The following is a 22,627-nucleotide window of genomic DNA, read 5'->3' as shown; positions in this document are numbered from 1 at the left end:
AATTCACTGATATAATTTTTACTCCCGCCGCAATCGGTCTTGGTAGTTAAATTTACGGTCAAAGTTGAAGCACGTGGATAGAGGAAGCACTACATTGTGGAATGGAGGGAGTATCAGAGGAGAGGAGCTGGGGAGCGTGTTCCCCTATTTAGGGTTCACACGAGTTTGGCTAGGGCTGGAGTGATAGCACGGACGCGCTTTGAGGATCCCGATGGGTCTTGTCGAGTTGTACGTCGGGCCGCTTCCTCGGCCGCCTGGAGATCAGCTGCGAAGGCAGCTGTTTGCTCCTCTGTATGGAGGGAGCGCTATGTGTTGCCATTAATGGTAATGACACCATTGGGCCCCGACATCCTGAGGTTTGGGTAAGTGTAGTGCGGCACCGCGTTGAAGCGGACAAACGCAGTACGACCAAGCAACGCATGGTATCCGCTGCGGAAGGGGACTATATATCAAAAATTAAGTCCTCGCTGCAGAAGTTCTCGGGTGAGCCGAAAACAACTTCCAGCGTTACGGTGCCAACACATTGGGCCTTCACGTCGGGTATGACACTCTTGAATGTGGTGTTACTGGGCTTGATTTGTGATGAATCGGTTCCCATTTTTCTGACTGTGTCGGCATAGATCAGGTTGAGACTACTCCCGTCGTCCATAAGGACACGGTTTAAGTGGAATCCATCGACAATGGGGTCTAGCACTAGGGCAGCCGACCCGCCATGACGGATACTGGTCAGGTGATCCTTCTTGTCAAAAGTGATCGGGCAAGCCAATCACGGGTTGAATTTCGGGGCTATAGGCTCTAAGGCGTAGATGTCCCGAAGTGCACATTTTCGCTCCTTCTTAGGAATGTGCGTGAGAAAGATCATATTCACATCTTACATCGAAAGGGAACTTATTTTGGCCACCGCTATTTGTCCTGCGTGGTTCATCCTCGTCGTCGCTCTGAGACTGGTCCTTGCTCGACCCCTCGACTACTGATTTGCCGGCCTGCCTGAACACCCAACAATTTCAATTGGTGTGGTTGGCGGGCTTATTCGAGGTGCCATGAATCTGGCAAGGCCTATCAAGTATTTTATCCAGAGCACTTGAGCCATCCTTATTCCCTTTAAAGGGCCTCTTTTTGGGTCCAGTCCGTGAGCCACTGTACACTACACTGACTGCCAGGTCCTCGGCATCGCTAGGACACTGTTATTGTTCCGGCGCTTATTTCTGTTGCACCTGGATTTGTCATTCCCGTCACGTGCTTCAGAGGTCCGGAGTCCCTCCATGTGAGAGCTGCGAGCCAGCCAACTATCCTCGCCCACACAAAACGGGTCATTAGAGAGAGAGGGAGGGAGAGAGGGAGAGAGAGAGGAAGCTCCAGGACTTACTTCATGAATGTTGATACATTTTTATAGGGGAATGATAACCCACAAGTATAGGGGATCGCAACAGCTTTCGAGGGTAGAGTATTCAACCCAAATTTATTGATTCGACACAAGGGGAGCCAAAGAATATTCTCAAGTATTAGCAGCTAAGTTGTCAATTCAACCACACCTGGAAACTTAGTATTTGCAGCAAAGTGTTTACTAGCAAAGTAATATGATAGTGGTGGTAACGGTAGCAAAAGAGTAATGAAAGCAAAGCAATATTTTTGGTATTATGTAGTGATTGTAACAATAACAACGGGAAAGTAAATAAGCGTAAACCAGTACATGGAAAGCTCGTAGGCATTGGATCAATGATGGATAATTATGCCGGATGCGGTTCATCATGTAACAGTCATAACATAGGGTGACACAGAACTAGCTCCAATTCGTCAATGTAATGTAGGCATGTATTCCGAATATAGTCATACGTGCTTATGGAAAAGAACTTGCATGACATCTTTTGTCCTACCCTCCCGTGGCGGCGGGGTCCTAATGGAAACTAAGGGATATTAAGGCCTCCTTTTAATAAAGAACCGGAACAAAGCATTAGCACATAGTGAATACATGAACTCCTCAAACTACGATCATCACCGGTAAGTATCCCGATTATTGTCACTTCGGGGTTAACGGATCATAACACATAATAGGTGACTATAGACTTGCAAGTTAGGATCAAGAACACTCATATATTGATGAAAACATAATAGGTTCAGATCTGAAATCATGGCACTCGGACCCTAGTGACAAGCATTAAGCATAGCAAAGTCATGGCAACATCAATCTCAGAACATAATGGATACTAGGGATCAAACCCTAACAAAACTAACTCGATTACATGATAAATCTCATCCAACCCATCACCGTCCAGCAAGCCTATGATGAAATTACTCACGCACGGCGGTGAGCATCATGAAATTGGTGATGGAGGATGGTTGATGATGACGACGGCGACGAATCCCCCCTCTCCGGAGCCCCGAACGAACTCCAGATCAGCCCTCCCGAGAGGTTTTAGGGCTTGGCAGCGGCTCCGTATCGTAAAACGCGATGATTTCTTCTCTCCTATTTTTTCTCCCCGAAAGTAGTCATATAGAGTTGGAGTTGGAGTCGGGAGGTCTCCAGGGAGGCCCATGAGGTAGGGGGGCGCGCCCTGGGGGGGGGGGGGGGGCGCCCCCACCCTCGTGGCAAGGGTGTGGGCCCCCTGGTCTTCATCTTTGGCGAGGATTTTTTATTATTTATTGTAAGATATTCCGTGGAGTTTCAAGTCATTCCGAGAACTTTTGTTTTCTGCACATAAAACAACATCATGGCAATTCTGATGAAAACAACGTCAGTCCGGGTTAGTTCCATTCAAATCATACAAGTTAGAGTCCAAAACAAGGGCAAAAGTGTTTGGAAAGGTAGATACGACGGAGACGTATCAACTCTCCCAAGCTTAAACCCTTTCTTGTCCTCAAGCAATTCAGTTGACAAACTGAAAGAAATAAAGAAAAACTTTTAAAAACTCTGTTTGCTCTTGTTGTTATAAATATGTCAAGCTAGCATTCAAGTTTTCAGCAAAGATTATAACTAACCATATTTGCAATAATTCTCAGGTCTCATAATTACCCATATCAATAGCATAATCAACTAGCAAGCCATAATAATAAATCTCGGGTGACAACACTTTCTCAAAACAATCATAATATGATATAATAAGATGGTATCTCGCTAGCTCTTTCTGAGACCGCAAAACATAAATGCAGAGCACCTTTAAAGATCAAGGACTGACTAGACATTGTAATTCATGGTAAAAAAGATCCAATCATAGTCACACCCAATATAAATTAACAATAATGAATGCAAATGACAGCGGTGCTCTCCAACTGTTGCTTTTTAATAAGAGGGTGATGACTCAACATAAAAGTAAATAGATAGGCCTTTCGCAGAGGGAAGCAAGGATTTGTAAAGGTGCCAGAGCTCGGTTTTGAAATAGAGGTGAATAACATTTTGAGCGGTATACTTTCATTGTCAACATAACAACCAAGAGATGGCGATATCTTCCATGCTACACACATTATAGGCGGTTCCCAAACAGAATGGTAAAGTTTATACTCCCCCTCCACCAACAAACATCATGGCTTGCTCGAAACAACGAGTGCCTCCAACATACATCAGGTCCCAGGGGGGGTTTTGTTTGCAATTATTTTGATTTAGTTTGCATAAAGCATGGGACTGGGCATCCCGGTGACCAGCCATTTATCTCGTGAGTGAGGAGCGGAGTCCACTCCTCTTAAGAATAACCCACCTAACATGGAAGATACAAGCAACCCTAGTTGATACATGAGCTATTCGAGCATACAAAACAGGATGATTATTTGAAGGTTTAGAGTTTGGCACATACAAATTTACTTGGAACGACAGGTAGATACTGCATATAGGAAGGTATAGTGGACTCATCTGGAATAACTTTGGGGTTTAAGGGATTGGATGCACAAGCAGTATTCCCGCTTAGTACAAGTGAAGGCTAGCAAAAGACTGGGAAGCGACCAACTAGAGAGCGACAACAGCCATGTACATGCATTAAAATTAATAAACATTGGATGCAAGCATGAGTAGGATATAATCCACTATGAACATAAATATCGTGAAGGCTATGTTGATTTGTTTCAACTACATGCGTGAACATGTGCCAAGTCAAGTCACTTAAATCATTCAAAGGAGGATACCACCCTATCATACCACATCATAACCATTTTAATAGCATGTTGGCACGCAAGGTAAACCATTATAACTCATAGCTAATCAAGCATGGCACAAGCAACTATGATCTCTAATTGTCATTGCAAACATGTTTATTCATAACAAGCTGAATCAAGAACAATGAACTCATCATATTTACAAAAAAAAGAGGTCGAGTTCGTACCAGCTTTTCTCATCTCAGTCAGTCCATCATATATCATCATAATTGCCTTTCACTTGCACGACTGAACGATGTGAATAATAATAAGAGTGCACGTGCATTGGACTAAGCTGGAATCTGCGAGCATTCAATAAACAGGAGAATACAAAGCAATATGGGCTCTTGGTTAAATCAACAATAAAGCATATAAGAGCCACTTCAACAATTTAATCATGGTCTTCTCCTACTGACCCCCAAAGAAAAGAAAAGAAATAAAACTATTTACATGAGAAAGCTCCCAACAAGCAAAAGAAGAACATGCAATATTTTTGGGTTTTCTTTTTAATTACTACTACAAGCATGGAAAGTAAATTAATTAAAAGCTACAACTAATTTTTTTGGTTTTTTCTTAAGGTTTATTAAACACACAAGAAGAAAGCATAAAAGGAAATAAACTAGCATGGATGATACAATGAAAAAGTATGAGCACTGACATCTAGCAATGAGTGTGTGTGAACATAAATGTAACGTCGGTGAGAAATACGTACTCCCCCAAGCTTAGGTTTTTGGCCTAAGTTGGTCTATGGCCATGGCTGGCCTGGCTGATATCCATAATAATAGTTGGGGTCGTACTGCGATGAGGAAGAAGAAGGATCCAATTGCCACTGGCTGGCAATCATCTACGGATCCCACTGATAGTTAGACTGTCATGAAGGATCAAATTGTGGTTCTGGTTCTGGCTCCTCGGCTGGTGCAGGGTTCCGGTAGGCGTGGATAGCCGTCAACAGAACAAGGTACATGCCTACAGTCAAATCAAACAAAGAAGGAGCAGTCAAGGTAATAGTCTCAGGATGATGTTTATTAAAAACAATTGATATTTAAGCTCTCCTGCCCTATTCTTAATAATAAAATCATGTGCCACCATACTTTTATAATCTAAATAAACACGGGGCAGCACTTTTTCTTCCTTTTCAGCATGCCTAATAGGTATGTTAAAATGTGCAGCTAGGCGTGTAGCATAGATGCCTCCAAAGATGGGACCCTTAGTACAGTTCATACTTAACCGTCTAGCAATAATGCCGCCCATACTAAAAATGTTATCACTGTATAAACCTTGGAGCAAAATAATAATATCAGGGATACTAAGGTTTCCATAGTTTCCGCGACCAATTAAGCAACGACTAGCAAATAATGCAAAGTAACGTAAGACAGGAAAATGTATGCTAGTGATTCGTGCATCGGAAACCTTCCTAGTTTCCCCTACAGTGATAGTATTAATAAATCCCTCCACATCATCACGATGTGGTTCTTCTGTCTTGCCCTCAAAAGGGACTAAACAAATCCGACAAAAATCATAAAGTGACATCTCCTTATGCTCATCATATAAATGAAACTCCACCATAGGTGGTGAGTTCCTAGAATGAAAATGAAAGTTTTGCACAAGGGTATTTGTGAGTAAGGGATACTGATCGCATTGGTCGTGGAGGAAAGCGGTGAGGGCTGCATTATGAGCCAACTCATGAAAATCTTCATAAATCCCGGCTGCTCTTAAGAAATCCTCGGAAGGCCATTCACACGCCCGGACCTCCGAAGTGCGCGGCAAATTATACTTAGGCTTCGGTGCCTTTTCCTTCGAGTTTTGGCTCGATGAGCCCCTCAATAATCTCCTCATCATTTTCTGAAAAATTCTGAAATTTTTAGTAACTTCAAAATAAAAGTAAACCAAACTCAATAATATTGATAGCAACTACTCCTACAAGTGCCTAGAGCCTATATCATGCATCAAAACTACTTTTGACCATATAAATTTGACATGCAAGCTCAAGAACAGGGTCATCTAAGCAGCAAAAATTTGCAATGAATAAAGCACTAGAACAAAAACTAATTGGACCAATGGAGGAGTCACATACCAAGGAACAATCTCCCCAAGCAGTTTGTGAGAGGTGCTTTGAGTAAGGAGATCGAAAATGGCAGCAAAACAAGCTTGGACTCGGGTTTGAGTTGGTTTTTCGTGTTTGTGGGAGGAAGAAGAAGAGGATGGGTGCAGGAATAAGGGGAGGAGGGCCACCGTGGGCCCATGAGGCAGGGGGGCGCGCCCTAGAGGGGTGGGCGCGCCCTCCACCCTCGTGGCAAGGTGGTTGGCCCTCCTGCTGTGTTCTTTGTTCCATAAATCCTCAAATATTCTATAAAAATCATATTTAATTTTCAGGGCATTTGGAGAACTTTTATTTTTGAGGTATTTTTATATTGCACGGATAATCAAATAACAGCCAGAAAATTATTTATTTTTACTTTATTTAATATAAATAACAGAAAGTGAAAGTGGGGTACAAAAGGTTGTGCTTCTAGTTTCATCCATCTCATGCTCGTCAAAAGGAATCCACTAACAAGGTTGATCAAGTCTTGTTAACAAACTCATTCCGATTAACATGAAACCGGAGAAATTTCGAATAACACTAGGTTACCTCAACGGGGATATGTACATCCCCAATAGTAAGTATATCATATTTCTTCTTGACAGTAGGAAGAGGAAATTCAAAACCTCCAAATATAATCGATGGAATTTTTCCGATAGAATTGATACTATGAACTTGAGGTTGTTTCCTCGGAAAGTGTACCGTATGCTCATTACCACTAACATGAAAAGTGACATTGCCTTTGTTGCAATCAATAACAGCCCCTGCAGTATTAAGAAAAGTTCTTCCAAGAATAATAGACATACTATCGTCCTCGGGAATATCAAGAATAACAAAGTCCATTAAAATAGTAACGTTTGCAACCACAACAGGCACGTCCTCACAAATACCGACAGGTATAGCAGTTGATTTATCAGCCATTTGCAAAGATATTTCAGTAGGTGTCAACTTATTTAAGTCAAGTCTACGATATAAAGAGAGAGGCATAACACTAACATCGGCTCCAAGATCACATAAAGCAGTTTTAACATAGTTTCTTTTAATGGAGCATGGTATAGTAGGTATTCCTAGATCTCCAAGTTTCTTTGGTATTCCACCCTTAAAAATATAATTAGCAAGCATGGTGGAAATTTCAGCTTCAGGTATCTTTCTTTTATTTGTAACAATATCTTTCATGTACTTAGCATAAGGATTCATTTTGAGCATATCAGTCAATCGCATACGCAAAAAGATAGGTCTAATCATTTCAGCAAAGCGCTCAAAATCCTCATCATCCTTTTTCTTGGATGGTTTGGGAGGAAAAGGCATGGGTTTCTAAACCCAAGGCTCTCTTTCTTTACCATGTTTCCTAGCAACAAAGTCTTTCTTATCATAACGTTGATTCTTTGATTGTGGGTTATCAAGATCAACAGCAGGTTCAATTTCTACATCATTATCATTACTAGGTTGAGCATCATTATGAACATCATCATTAACATTTTCATTAGGTTCATGTTCATTGCCAGATTGTGTTTCAGCATTAGACATAGATATACCATTTGGATTATCAGGTGGTTCAGCAATAGGTTCACTAGAAGTTTGCACAGTTCTATCATTTTTCTTTTTCTTCCTTTTAGAAGAACTAGGTGCATCAATATTATTTATCTGAGAATCTTGCTCAATTCTCTTAGGGTGGCCTTCAGGATACAAAGGTTCCTGAGTCATTCTACCAGTTCTAGTAGCCACTTTAACAGCATAATCATCTTTCTTACTATTCATCTCATTGAGCAATTCTTTTTGAGCTTTAAGTACTTGTTCTAATTGAGTGGTAACCATAGAAGCATGTTTGCTAACAAGTTTAAGTTCACCTCTAATATTAGCGATATAGTCACCCAAGTATTTAATCATATCAGCATCTTGTTTTAATTGTCTACCAAAATAAGCATTGAAGTCTTCTTGCTTAAACATAAAATTATCAAACTCATCCAAGCATTGACTAGCAATTTTAGTAGGAGGGATTCCAGCTTTATCATATCTATAGAGAGAATTTACCTTTACTAGTTATTGGGGTCTGGAGGTTCCTCGATAAATAAAGGATTAAGATCATATGTTTCTTCAATAGGCGGTAAATTAAGACCATGTATTTCTTCAATAGGAGGTAAATTCTTAACATCTTCAGCTTTAATACCTTTTTCTTTCATAGATTTCTTTGCCTCTTGCATATCTTCGGGACTGAGAAATAGAACACCTCTCTTCTTCGGAGTTGGTTTAGGGATAGGATCATTAATTGGAGCAGGATCTAGCTCAGGAGGTGCCCAATTATTTTTATTTGTCAACATATTATTCAATAAGATTTCAGCTTCATCCGGTGTTCTTTCCCTGAAAAGAGAACCATCACAACTATCCAGGTAATCTCTGGAAGCATTGGTTAGTCCATTATAAAAGATATCAAGTATTTCATTTTTCTTAAGAGGATGACTAGGCAAAGCATTAAGTAACTTGAGAAGCCTCCCCCAAGCTTGTGGGAGACTCTCTTCTTTAATTTGCACAAAGTTGTATATTTCCTTTAAAGCAACTTGTTTCTTATGAGCAGGGAAATATTTAGCAGAGAAGTAGTAAATCATATCCTGGGGACTACGCACACAACCAAGATCAAGAGAATTAAACCAAATTTTAGCATCACCCTTTAATGAGAACAGAAATATTTTGAGGATATAAAAGTAGCAGGATCTCTCATCATTAGTGAACAAGATAGCTATATCATTTAATTTAGTAAGATGTGCCACAACAGTTTTAGATTCATAGCCATGAAAAGGATCAGATTCAACTAAAGTAATTATATCAGGATCAACAGAGAATTCATAATCCTTATCAGTAACACAGATAGGTGAAGTAGCAAAAGCAGGGTCAGGTCTCATCCTAGCATTTAGAGATTGCTTATTCCATTTAGCTAATAACCTTTTGAGTTTATATCTATCTTTGCAAGCTAAAATAGCTAAAGAAGCTTCTTGATCAAATAAATAACCCTCAGGAATAACAAGTGATTCTTCATCATCACTTTCATCTTCATAATCAGATTCAATATTTCCAATATCTCTAGCCCTAGCAAGTCGTTCCTCGAGAAATTCACTAAGTGGCATAGTAGTATCAGGCATAGAGGTAGTTTCATCATAAGTATCATGTATAGCAGAAGTAGCATCATCAATAACATGTGACATATCAGAACGAATAGCAGAAGCAGGTTTAGGTGTCGCAAGCTTACTCATAACAGAACGTGAATCAAGTGCAGAGCTAGATGGCTGTTCCTTACCTCCCCTCGTAGTTGAGGGATAAATTGTTGTCTTAGCGTCTTTCAAATTCTTCATAGTGTCCAGCAGATATAAATCCCAAGTGACTCAAAGAATAGAGCTATGCTCCCCGGCAACAGCGCCAGAAATTAGTGTTGATAACCCACAAGTATAGGGGATCGCAACAGCTTTCGAGGGTAGAGTATTCAACCCAAATTTATTGATTCGACACAAGGGGAGCCAAAGAATATTATCAAGTATTAGCAGCTGAGTTGTCAATTCAACCACACCTGGAAACTTAGTATCTGCAGCAAAGTGTTTAGTAGCAAGTTATATGATAGTGACGGTAACGGTAACAAAAGAGTAACGAAAGCAAAGTAATGTTTTCGGTATTTTGTAGTGATTGTAACAATAGCAACGGGAAAGTAAATAAGCATAAACCAGTACATGGAAAGCTCGTAGGCATCGGATCAAGTATAGGGGATCACAACAGCTTTCGAGGGTAGAGTATTCAACCCAAATTTATTGATTCGACACAAGGGGAGCCAAAGAATATTCTCAAGTATTAGCAGCTAAGTTGTCAATTCAACCACACCTGGAAACTTAGTATTTGCAGCAAAGTGTTTACTGGCAAAGTAATATGATAGTGGTGGTAACGGTAGCAAAAGAGTAATGAAAGCAAAGCAATATTTTTGGTATTATGTAGTGATTGTAACAATAACAACGGGAAAGTAAATAAGCGTAAACCAGTACATGGAAAGCTCGTAGGCATTGGATCAATGATGGATAATTATGCCGGATGTGGTTCATCATGTAACAGTCATAACATAGGGTGACACAGAACTAGCTCCAATTCATCAATGTAATGTAGGCATGTATTCCGAATATAGTCATACGTGCTTATGGAAAAGAACTTGCATGACATCTTTTGTCCTACCCTCCCGTGGCGACAGGGTCCTAATGGAAACTAAGGGATATTAAGGCCTCCTTTTAATAGAGAACCGGAACAAAGCATTAGCACATAGTGAATACATGAACTCCTCAAACTACGATCATCACCGGTAAGTATCCCGATTATTGTCACTTTAGAGTTAACGGATCATAATGTGACGCCCGGGTAATTAAGCTACAGTGATCCTCTGCTAATGATGCCACGTCACCTCGTTTATAGTTGCTAATCTCGAGTTAGTTCGAAACCGGTTCAACTTCAAATTCAAAAAAACAGGCAAACAATAAAAGTTTTCAAATATTAAAACTAAAATGTTCTGAGTGAACCAAATATTGCATAGATAATTATGGTGGAAAAACCACACATTTATAAAATGTTTAAATACTATGAGATGACTAAAACAGTAGCAAAAATGATTATTTAAATACCTTTTTTATTTAATAAAATGTCAAACTAAGATAATTGGGGTCTAGACTTTTTGTGACTATGGGCTAAGTTGTAATACTAATTTAGATACCAAGTGTATATTTTACTAAAATAGAATGCAACTAAAATAAAGCAGGAAAGAATAAATAAAAGGAAAAGAACCCCCGGGCCAGCCGACCCAACTGGCCGGCCCATTCGGCCACTGGCCCAACTGGGCAAAGGCCCAGCCGGCCACTCTCTTCCCTTATCCCCACTCCCCCTGTAACCCTAGCCGCCCACTCCCCACTCGCCCCCCACTCACTTCCCCCTCCTCCTCGATCCAAATCGGATCGAGGGAACGCCCCCCCGACGCCGTGCCCTTCGCCGCCGAACACCGTCGCCTCCCCGTCTCCTTCCCACGCCGGACCGCTGCCTCGCCGGCGCCTCCTCCCCGACGGTCTACTTCCTCTTCGGCAAGCCGTCCCCGTCGACCACCCCGACACCCACTGCCCCGTTCCCTACGCCCCAATGTGAGCCCTGCCGCCGCGCTCGTCTCCGTGCGCCCCTCCCCACTCCCTCTCTCGCCCGCGCGCCCGCCTCACCATGCGCGCACACGTCGCCGCGCCCCTGCTCCTGGACGTGCATGCCCGCGCCACAGCGCGCGCGCTTGCGCCCCCCAGAGCCGCGACCTTCCCCGCGCCGCTCCTGGGCCGCAAGCCCCGCCCGTCTTGCTCCTTGCTAGCCGCGCCGCACCCGTCGTTGCCCGCAACGCCAGCTTGTGGCCGCGCCGCCCCGTTCCTTCCCGTCGCCGCTACCCCCCCCCCCCCCACCGTGGCCTCGCCCTAGCTCGCCGGCGCCCTGCCGTTCCTGCCCGCAACAGCCCGTGCCTCGTCCCGGTCGTCTGGCTCGACCACGACCATTCCCTCCTTTTTTTTGGCCCTTGGCCTCGTCTGACGGCTCCCCCCCTCCGCAGCTGCTCGCCGGCCACCGCTCCAGCCGCCTGGCTGGCGCCATCGCCACCGGCGCCCCGCATCGCCCTGGGGCTACGCCCGCAGCGCCCACGCCCATCCGGGCTCGCGCCTGCGCCCTGCACCCAGTACCCGGCGTCCGCTATGGCCCCCTGGGCCACTGACACGGGGGCCCCATGGCCCCAGAACGTTTTATTAAAAAAAAAGAATTAAAAAAAATACATAAAAATATATAACTAATTAATTAATTACAGAAATAATTAACTTAATTAATTTTGATTAATTGAACTAAACAAATAATTAATTTAATTAAACATTAGTTATCTAATTAACCTGGTTAGTTAATTAGCTAATTAATTAGTATGACAGTGGGGCCCACCCCTAATTAATTTTGATTAAGTTTAATTAAACTGTTTAATTAATAGGTGTCACTGACTAGTGGGACCCACTGGTCAGGTTGACCAGTCAACTCTGTTGACTGCTGACGTCAGCATGACATCATGCTGATGTCATAAAACCAAATTTCGAATTAAATTAAATAATTAATTAAATTCTAGAAATTAATAAAATCTTTAGAAAATCATATCTTTTAATCCGTAACTCGGATTAAATTATTTTCAACATGAAAGTTGCTCAGAACGACGAGACGAATCTGAATACGTAGTCCGTTTATCCGCCACGCATCCCTAGCATAGCGAACACGCAACTTTCCCCCTCCGGTTCGTCTGTCCGAAAACACGAAACACCGGGGATATTTTCCCGGATGTTTCCCCCCTTCACCGGTATCACCTCATACCGCGTTAGAACACGTCTAGCTTTGCCTGTTGTCCTGTTAAGCACTTGCTTGCTATGTATTTACTGTTTCTCCCCCCTCTTCTCTCCGGTAGACCCTGTGACGATGCTGATGCCCTTGTGGTCGACTACGTCACCGACGACCCCTCCTTGTCTGAGCAACCAGGCAAGCCCCCCCCCCTTTGATCACCAGATATCGCCTATTCTTCTCTACTGCTTGCATTAGAGTAGTGTAGCATGTTACTGCTTTCAGTTAATCCTATACTGCTGCGTAGCCTGTCCTTGCTACTACTGTTGTTACCTTTACCTGCTATCCTGCTGCTTAGTATAGGATGCTAGTGTTCCATCAGTGGCCCTACACTCTTGTCCGTCTGCCATGCTATACTACTGGGCCGTGATCACTTCAGGAGGTGATCACGGGCATATACTATTTACTTTACACTATTACATTACCTGTGATACTGTTCGGAGATGGGGGCTGAAGGGGCAGGTGGCTCCATCCCGATAGAGGTGGGCCTGGGTTCCCGACGGCCCCCGACTGTTACTTTGTGGCGGAGCGACAGGGCAGGTTGAGACCACCTAGGATAGAGGTGGGCCTGGCCCTGGTCGGCGTTCGCAGATACTTAACACGTTAAACGAGATCTTGGTATTTGATCTGAGTCTGGCTACTGGCCTATACGCACTAACCATCTATGCGGGGACAGTTATGGGCACTCGACGTCATGGTATCAGCCAAAGCCTTCGTGACGTCAGTGACTGAGCGGCGCGCGCCGGGTTGGACCGTGTAACGCAACTTCCTTTGTAATGGAGGTTGCTAGGTCTGCTCTCCGGCCGCGTACGCAACGTGCAGGTGTGCAATGGGCGATGGGCCCAGACCCCTGCACCATAGGATTTAGACCGGCGTGCTGACCTCTCTGTTGTGCCTAGGTAGGGCTGCGACGTATTGATCTTACGAGGCCGGGCATGACCCAGGAAAGTGTGTCCGGCCAAATGGGATCGAGCGTGTTGGGTTATGTGGTGCTCCCCTGCAGGGAAGTTAATCTATTCGGATAGCCGTGACTTCGGTAACAGGACGACTTGGAGTTGTACCTTGACCTTATGACAACTAGAACCGGATACTTAATAAAACACACCCTTCCAAGTGCCAGATACAACCGGTGATCGCTCTCTAACAGGGCGGCGAGGAGAGGATCGCCGGGTAGGTTTATGCTATGCGATGTTACTTGGAGGACTTCAGTCTACTCTCTTCTACATGCTACAAGACGGAGGCTGCTAGAAGCGTAGTCTTCGACAGGATTAGCTATCCCCCTCTTTTTCTAGCATTCTGCAGTTCAGTCCACCGATATGGCCTTTACACATATACCCATGCATATGTGGTGTAGCTCCTTGCTTGCGAGTACTTTGGATGAGTACTCACGGTTGCTTTCTCCCTCTTTTCCCCTATCCCTTCTACCTGGTTGTCGCAACCAGATGTTGGAGCCCAGGATCCAGATGCCACCGTCGACGACGACTCCTACTACACCGGAGGTGCCTACTACTACGTGATGCCCGCTGACGACGACCAGGAGTAGTTAGGAGGATCCCAGGCAGGAGGCCTGCGCCTCTTTCGATCTGTATCCCAGTTTGTGCTAGCCTTCTTAAGGCAAACTTGTTTAACTTATGTCTGTACTCAGATATTGTTGCTTCCGCTGACTCGTCTTTGATCGAGCTCTTGTATTCGAGCCTTCGAGGCCCCTGGCTTGTAATATGATGCTTGTATGACTTATTTTATTTGTAGAGTTGTGTTGTGATATCTTCCCGTGAGTCCTTGATCTTGATCGTACACATTTGCGTGCATGATTAGTGTACGGTCAAATCGGGGGCGTCACACATAACACATAATAGGTGACTATAGACTTGAAAGTTAGGATCAAGAACACTCGTATATTGATGAAAACATAATAGGTTCAGATCTGAAATCATGGCACTCGGGCCCTAGTGACAAGCATTAAGCATAGCAAATACATAGCAACATCAATCTCAGAACATAGTGGATACTAGGGATCAAACCCTAACAAAACTAACTCGATTACATGATAAATCTTATCCAACCCATCACCGTCCAGCAAGCCTACGATGGAATTACTCACGCACGACGGTGAGCATCATGAAATTGGTGATGGAGGATGGTTGATGATGACGACGGCGACGAATCCCCCTCTCCAGAGCCCCGAACGGACTCCAGATCAGCCCTCCCGAGAGGTTTTAGGGCTTGGCGGTGGCTCCGTATCGTAAAACGCAATGATTTCTTCTCTCCTATTTTTTTCTCCCCGAAAGCAGTTATATAGAGTTGGAGTTGGAGTCGGGAGGTCTCCAGGGGCCCATGAGGTAGGGGGCGCGCCCCCACCCTCGTGGCAAGGGTGTGGGCCCCCCTGGTCTTCATCTTTGGCGAGGATTTTTTATTATTTATTGTAAGATATTTCATGGAGTTTCAGGTCATTCCGAGAACTTTTGTTTTCTGCACATAAAACAACATCATGGCAATTCTGCTGAAAACAGCGTCAGTCCGGGTTAGTTCCATTCAAATCATACAAGTTAGATTCCAAAATAAGGGCAAAAGTGTTTGGAAAAGTAGATATGATGGAGACGTATAAGGGAACCCTACTTTTGAGTAGATGTTGTTTGATTATTGTTTCATTAGTACTTTACCGTGACCAGGTGGTGAAGGTCTGGTGGGATATTCAAAATGATGAAATAAGGCTTGTGGGTAATATTTTTGGAATTTCTGGAGAAAAATAAACATTTTAACCACTTAAAGCCCATTTTTGGCCTTTTAAGAAGGAAATAGATAAAAAAACTTAAATAACTTTACAAATAATATGCCTCATAAATAACTTTTAATGAATTAATGTTTTGTGAAAATAAATACTTTTAGTTCAAACCTTCTTTTTTATGGTTAAGAAAAACAAAAAATGATTTATTTGATTTTTGGCAAAAAAATAATTTATTATATAGATACTTTGGGGCTCTACCCACATGACACGATCATTTGGAAATGTTAGGGCTAAAGTACCGAAGGAGGGTAGGTTTAGCATATCATTGAAATTAAGATTCAAGGAAGATACACGAGAGAGTCATTGAGCGCCGCTTAAGAAGAATGACAAGCGTGACCAAAATAAGTTTGGTTTCATGCGTAGGAGATCAACCATGGAAGCCATTTTCTTAGTATGACAACTTATAGAGAGATACATGAAGTAAAAGAAGGACTTGCATATGGTGTTCACTGACTTGGAGAAGGCCTACGATAAGATGTCGTGGAATGTCATGTGGTGGGTGACGATGACATGTACCTAGGGTAGGGTAATGGGCCTGACCTAGACGCCCTTCCCAAGGACACTACCCAAAGACCAGCATCATTCAAAGCACAATAATTTCCACCGACTAGAATCACCTCAGAGTGCAACCCACTCGATCAACAACTCCACTCGGATAGCCCAATTCCATTCGAACAATACACCATCACTCGACCGTACAAGAAATCACTCGAAGTATAGAAGATCTAAAGTCACTCAGGATGGCAACGGTTAGGCGTTCACTCCGTAGTGTTAATGATCATTTATATGACTTTATTGCTGGCGTTACCAGTAACGCCTCACCTTTATGTACATTGAACTCCTTGTAACGTGGGCTGGTTGGGGTCTTGGCGCACTCTATATAAGCCACCCCCACCACTGAGACAAGGGTTCGCACCCCTGTAACTTCACGCATAATCCAGTCGATCGCCTCAGGGCACCGAGACGTAGGACTGTTACTTCCTCCGCGAAGGGCCTGAACTCGTAAATCTTGCATGCACAACTTCATCATAGCTAGGATCTTGCCTCCTCTTACGTACCCCCTAATCTACTGTCAGACTTAGAACCATGACAGTTGGCGCCCACCGTGGGGCAGGTGTCTTAGCGACTTCCGGTGAGGTTGTGATTTCTCCGAGTCCTATCATCATGGTTTCCGGCGGAGGTTTGGCTGAGGGCCGCGAGATCTGTCTCGGCGCGCTCGTTTTCATCGCCGACGACTCCGCTTGGCTTCAGGAAGCTCCCCTCGATGTCGAGGCGCTCCCCATGTGCGGAGCGACCCACTTTTGGGCATGCAATCGTGGCGTCCTTCTGCGGCAGCCGTCGACCCAGTATCGGTCGGTTCCCGCAACGTCTTCACTCTTCGCCGCTCGACGCCGCAAGCAATCCGGTCGATCGCGGCTTCAGCGGTGGATCAAGCATGCGGTGGCTCGCCGATCGGCCACCCCTCAAGTCGCGGCAATCGAGCCCGACGAATCTCTCTATGGGTTGTTCGACCTGTCGCCTGGCTCTGTCGAGACCCTATCCGAGTGTGACACCAGCGACCCTGCGGCAGAAGTTCTAATGGTCGACACGCCACGCAGCCCGCCTGGTTTCCGCCGTAGTGACGGCGGCGATGGCGGCGGTGATCCATCACACGTTCACGAAGAATATCGTCCTCAAGCCCTTACTTCATTGCAGCGAGAGGAGCTGCATCGTCGCAATTCGGAGGCACTCCACACTCCCATCGTCGGGGAAACCTCCGAGGCTCGAGCCTTGGAGACTGCGTGCCTGGCCACTTTGGTTGAGCGCGCACGACTGGAGAATCTCCAGTGTTCACTCGACGACCGCGCCCGACGGCTGGTCCCTGGATCCAGTCGACAACAACGGCAATTGTTTCCTCCCGAGCATCAGGTATACCGTACCCCAATTCAGAATCTTACTGCTGCGGCCTGCATGGCAGAGTCAATCCAGTTGTCCCAATCAAAGGCTGGAAGAGGTTTGATGCAGATTAGAGCGCTGCTCCATGCAGCGGGAGAGCAGAACACATCAGTTTCCTAGTCGCGCAATAGGATCCATAGCAGATCTGTGGTTGCGGACACTGTCTAGTCGGCTCACAGCCCAAGATTTCCTTCCCGGCATGAGGGCCGTGGACACCGTCAGGAGCAGTTCATGGGCCGAAATTATGAGCAATATGATCATCGGGTTGACCATGAGGACCCTCGTCGAGTGTCAATGCCCCCTCCGAGAGGCGGGTCATATGCACCGCGGTGACCCGACGACAGGCGTCCGTATGGTGACGAGCGAAGGCATCCAGTCGACCCCAGGGAACCTGGATTTAATGCAAGATCAATGTTGGTACAAGGTCTGGTCGACCGGAACAGAGCTCATAGAGAAGGACAAGACAGAGATCGACCAGCGAGCAGTCGAGTACATGTATCAGGGCCTAAGTGTTTCAGCAGTGCCATCAGAGCCGCAAAGATCCCTCTCAACTTTAGGTTGGTGACTGGGGTAAGTAAGTTCACCGGTGAATCCAAACCTGACACCTGGTTAGAGGATTGCCGAGTGGCTGTGCAGATTGGCGGCGGTAGTGATGAGGTAGCCATGAAACACCTTCCTTTGATGTTGGAAGGGTCGGCCAGGGCTTGGTTGAATCAGTTGGCTCCTGGCAGCATATTCAGTTGGGAGGAGTTGGCCCGAGTGTTTGTCAGAACGTATGAAGGCACTTGCAAACAACCCACGAGACTGACAGAATTGCAACATTGTGTTTAGAAGCCGAATGAGACGCTCAGAGATTACATCCAGAGGTGGACCACTTTGCATCACACAGTGGAAAATGTGTCACCGCACCAAGCAGTTTGTGCCTTCAAGGAGGGCGTTCGGTACCGGGAGCTACACCTGAAATTCGGTTGGACAGGAGATATGACTCTGACCCAAATGATGGAAATAGCCACTCGGTACGCCAACGGTGAAGAAGAAGACTGACTCCATAGCGGCAAGAGCAAACCAGTCGCCCAGGAAGCCGGGGGAGGTAATTCCAATCGAAAACAGAAGCGCAAGGCCGAACCCGCCGCTCCTGGTGAAGCCGCATCAGTGACTCAGGGAAAATTCAATGGAAAACCAAAAGGACCATGGGTCCCCAAAAAGGTGAAGGATTCAGCAGGGAATGATGTGTTGGATCTACCGTGTCATATACACACCAAAGTGGATGAAGAAGGAAACCTGATTTATCCCAAGCATACCACTCGACAATGTCGGCTCCTTATTCAGCAATTCCAAGAGGGTCAGTCCAAAGAGAAAGAGAAAGAGTCTGATAAGGATGAAGACAAAGAGGAAGATGATGGTTTCCCCAACATCAATGCCACTTTGATGATTTTCGCTGATGTTGAGAGTAAAAATCGATTGAAAGTCATTAACAAAGAAGTGAACATGGTTGCTCCGGCAACGCCAACATATTTGAAGTGGTCAAAGACTCCCATTACATTCGACCAGTCAGATCATCCGGCACGTGTTGCCACCCCAGGGCGGCAAGCGTTGGTGGTCGACCCGGTCATCGGAGGCACCCGATTGACCAAAGTCCTCATGGATGGTGGCAGTGGTTTGAACATTCTGTATGCTGAGACCCTCCGAGAGATGGGCATCCCGATGTCCAAGCTCAGCGAAAGCAATATGCGCTTCCACGGTGTCATCCCTGGGAAAAAAGCTGATTCACTCGGCCAGATCACTCTTGACGTGGTTTTCGGCAATTGGAAGAACTATCACAAGGAAAGGTTGACATTTGAAGTTGTGGATTTTCACAGTGCTTATCATGCTATTTTGGGCAGGCCTACGTATGCTCGCTTCATGGCTCGACCATGTTATGTATACCTCAAGCTGAAGATGCCTGGGCCCAAAGGCGTGATTACGATAACTGGGAATCGGTAGAGGACAGAGGAATGTTTATAGAAAGGCTCAAAGATTGCCGATGAATAGATGTGCTACCTCTTGAGCACTGCGTTGGTTTTCCCTTGAAGAGGAAATGGTGATGCAGTAAAGTAGCGTAAGTATTTCTCTCAGTTTTTTAGAACCAAGGTATCAATCCAATAGGAGATCACGCTCAAGTCCCATGCACCTACAAAAACAAATAAGAACCTCGCAACCAACGTGATAAAGGGGTTGTCAATCCCTTCACGGTCACTTACGAGAGTGAGATTTGATAGATATGATAAGATAATATTTTCGGTATTTTTATGATAAAGAGAAATAAAGATGCAAAGTAAAATAAATGGCAATAGAAATAACTAAGTATTGGAAGATTAATATGATGGAAGATAGACCCGGGGGCCATAGGTTTTACTAGTGACCCAAGAGCATAAGTATTACGGTGGGTACACGAATTACTGTCGGGCAATTGATAGAACTGAGCGTAGTTATGAGAATATCTAGGTATGATCATGTATATAGGCATCACGTTCGTGACAAGTAGACCGAAACGATTCTGCATCTACTACTATTACTCCACACATCGACCGCTATCCAGCATGCATCTAGAGTATTAAGTTCAAGAGAACAGAGTAATGCTTTAAGTAAGATGACATGATGTAGAGGGATAAACTCATGCAATATGATATAAACCCCATCTTTTTATCCTCGATGGCAACAATACAATATGTGTCGGTTCCCTTTCTGTCACTGGGATTGAGCACCGCAAGATTGAACCCAAAGCTAAGCACTTCTCCCATTGCAAGAAAGATCAATCTAGTAGGCCAAACCAAACTGATAATTCAAAGAGACTTGCAAAGATAAACCAATCATACATAAAAGAATTCAGAGGAGAATAAAATATTGTTCATAGAAATCTGGATCATAAACCCACAATTCATCGGATCTCGACAAACACACCGCAAAACAAGATTACATCGAATAGATCTCCAAGAAGATCGAGGAGAACTTTGTATTGAGATCCAAAGAGAGAGAAGAAGCCATCTAGCTAATAACTATGGACCCGTAGGTCTAAAGTAAACTACTCACACATCACCGGAGAGGCCATGGAGTTGATGTAGAGGCCCTCCATGATCAATGCCCCCTCCAACGGAGCTCCGGAAAAGGCCCCAAGATGGGATCTCTTGGGTACAGAAGGTTGCGGCGGTGGAATTAGGTTTTTGTGGTGCTCCTGGATGTTTGGGGGGTACGTGGATATATATAGGAGGAAGAAGTACGTCGGTGGAGCAATGAGGGGTCCATGAGGGTGGAGGGCGCGCCCAGGGGGGTGGCGCGCCCCCTGCCTCATGCCCTCCTAGATCGTTTCTTGACGCACACTCCAAGTCTCATGGATCACGTTTGTTGAGAAAATCACGTTCCCGAAGGTTCAATTCCGTTTGGACTCCGTTTGATATTCCTTTTCTTTGAAACCCTAAAATAGGCAAAAAAAAACAGCAATTTGGGTTGGGCCTCCGGTTAGTAGGTTAGTCCCAAAAATGATATAAAAGTGTAAAATAAAGCCCATTGACATCCAGAATAGATAATATAATAGCATGGAGCAATCAAAAATTATAGATACGTTGGAGACGCATCAAGCATCCCCAAGCTTAATTCCTGCTTGTCCTTGAGTAGGTAAATGATAAAAGAAGAATTTTTGATGTGGAATGCTTTCTAACATATTTCTCAATGCATTTTTTTATTATGGCATGAATGTAGAGATCCATAAGATTCTAGACAAAAGTTTAATATTGACATAAAAATAATAATACTTCAAGCATACTAACTAAGCAATCATGTCTTCTCAAAATAACATGGCCAAAGAAAGTTATCCCTACAAAATCATATAGTCTGGCTATGCTCTATCTTCACCACACGAAATATTTAAATCATGCACAACCCCGATGACAAGCCAAGCAATTGTTTCATACTTTTGATGTTCTCAAACATTTTCAATCTTCACGCAATATATGAGCGTGACCCATGGATATAGCACTATGGTGGAATAGAATGGTGGTTGTGGAGAAGACAAAAAAAGGAGAAGATAGTCTCACATCAACTAGGCGTATCAACGGGCTATGGAGATGCCCATTAATAGATATCAATGTGAGTGAGTAGGGATTGCCATGCAACGAATGCACTAGAGCTATAAGTGTATGAAAGCTCAACAAAAGAAACTAGGTGGGTGTGCATCCAACTTGCTTGCTCATGAAGACCTAGGGCAATTTGAGGAAGCCCATCATTGGAATATACAAGCCAAGTTCTATAATGAAAAATTCCCACTAGTATATGAAAGTGATATCATAGGAGACTCTCTATCATGAAGATCATGGTGCTACTTTGAAGCACAAGTGTGGAAAAAGGATAGTAGCATTGTCCCTTCTCTCTTTTTCTCTCATTTTTTTGGCCTTCTTTATTTTCCTTTTTCTTTTTGGCCTCTTTCCCCTTTTTTATTTTTTATTTTTCGTCCAAAGTCTCATCCTGACTTGTGGGGGAATCATAGTCTCCATCATCCTTTCCTCACTGGGACAATGCTCTAATAATGATGATCATCACACTTTATTTGCTTACAACTCAAGAATTACAACTCGATACTTGGAACAAGATATGACTCTATGTGAATGCCTCGGGCGGTGTACCGGGATGTGCAATGATGCATGAGTGACATGTATGAAAATTATGAACGGTGGCTTTGCCACAAATACGATGTCAACTACATGATCATGCAAGCAATATGACAATGATGAAGTGTGTCATAATAACGGAACGATGGAAAGTTGCATGGAAATATTCTCGTAATGGCTATGGAAATGCCATAATAGGTAGGTATGGTGGCTGTTTTGAGGAAGGTATATGGTGGGTTTATGGTGCCGGCGAAAGTTGAGCGATACTAGAGAGGCTAGCAATGGTGGAAGGGTGAGAGTGCGTATAATCCATGGACTCAACATTAGTCATAAAGAACTCACATACTTATTGCAAAAATACAAGCTATCAAAGCAAAGTATTAGGCGCATGCTCCTAGGGGGATAGATTGGTAGGAAAAGACCATCGCTCGTCCCCGACCGCCACTCATAAGGAAGACAATCAATAAATAAATCATGCTCCGACTTCATCACATAACGGTTCACCATACGTGCATGCTACGGGAATCACAAACTTTAACACAAGTATTTCTCAAATTCACAACTACTCAACTAGCATGACTCTAATATCACCATCTCCATATCTCAAAACAATTATCAAGTATCAAACTTCTCATAGTATTCAATGCACTTGTATGAAAG

This window comes from Triticum urartu, chromosome 5A (assembly GCF_056163025.1).
Source record: "Triticum urartu cultivar PI428250 chromosome 5A, HENAU_Tu73, whole genome shotgun sequence".
Taxonomy (NCBI): Eukaryota; Viridiplantae; Streptophyta; class Magnoliopsida; order Poales; family Poaceae; genus Triticum; species Triticum urartu.
The sequence above is the reverse complement of the archived record's forward strand: the minus strand, read 5'-3'. Positions refer to the sequence as shown.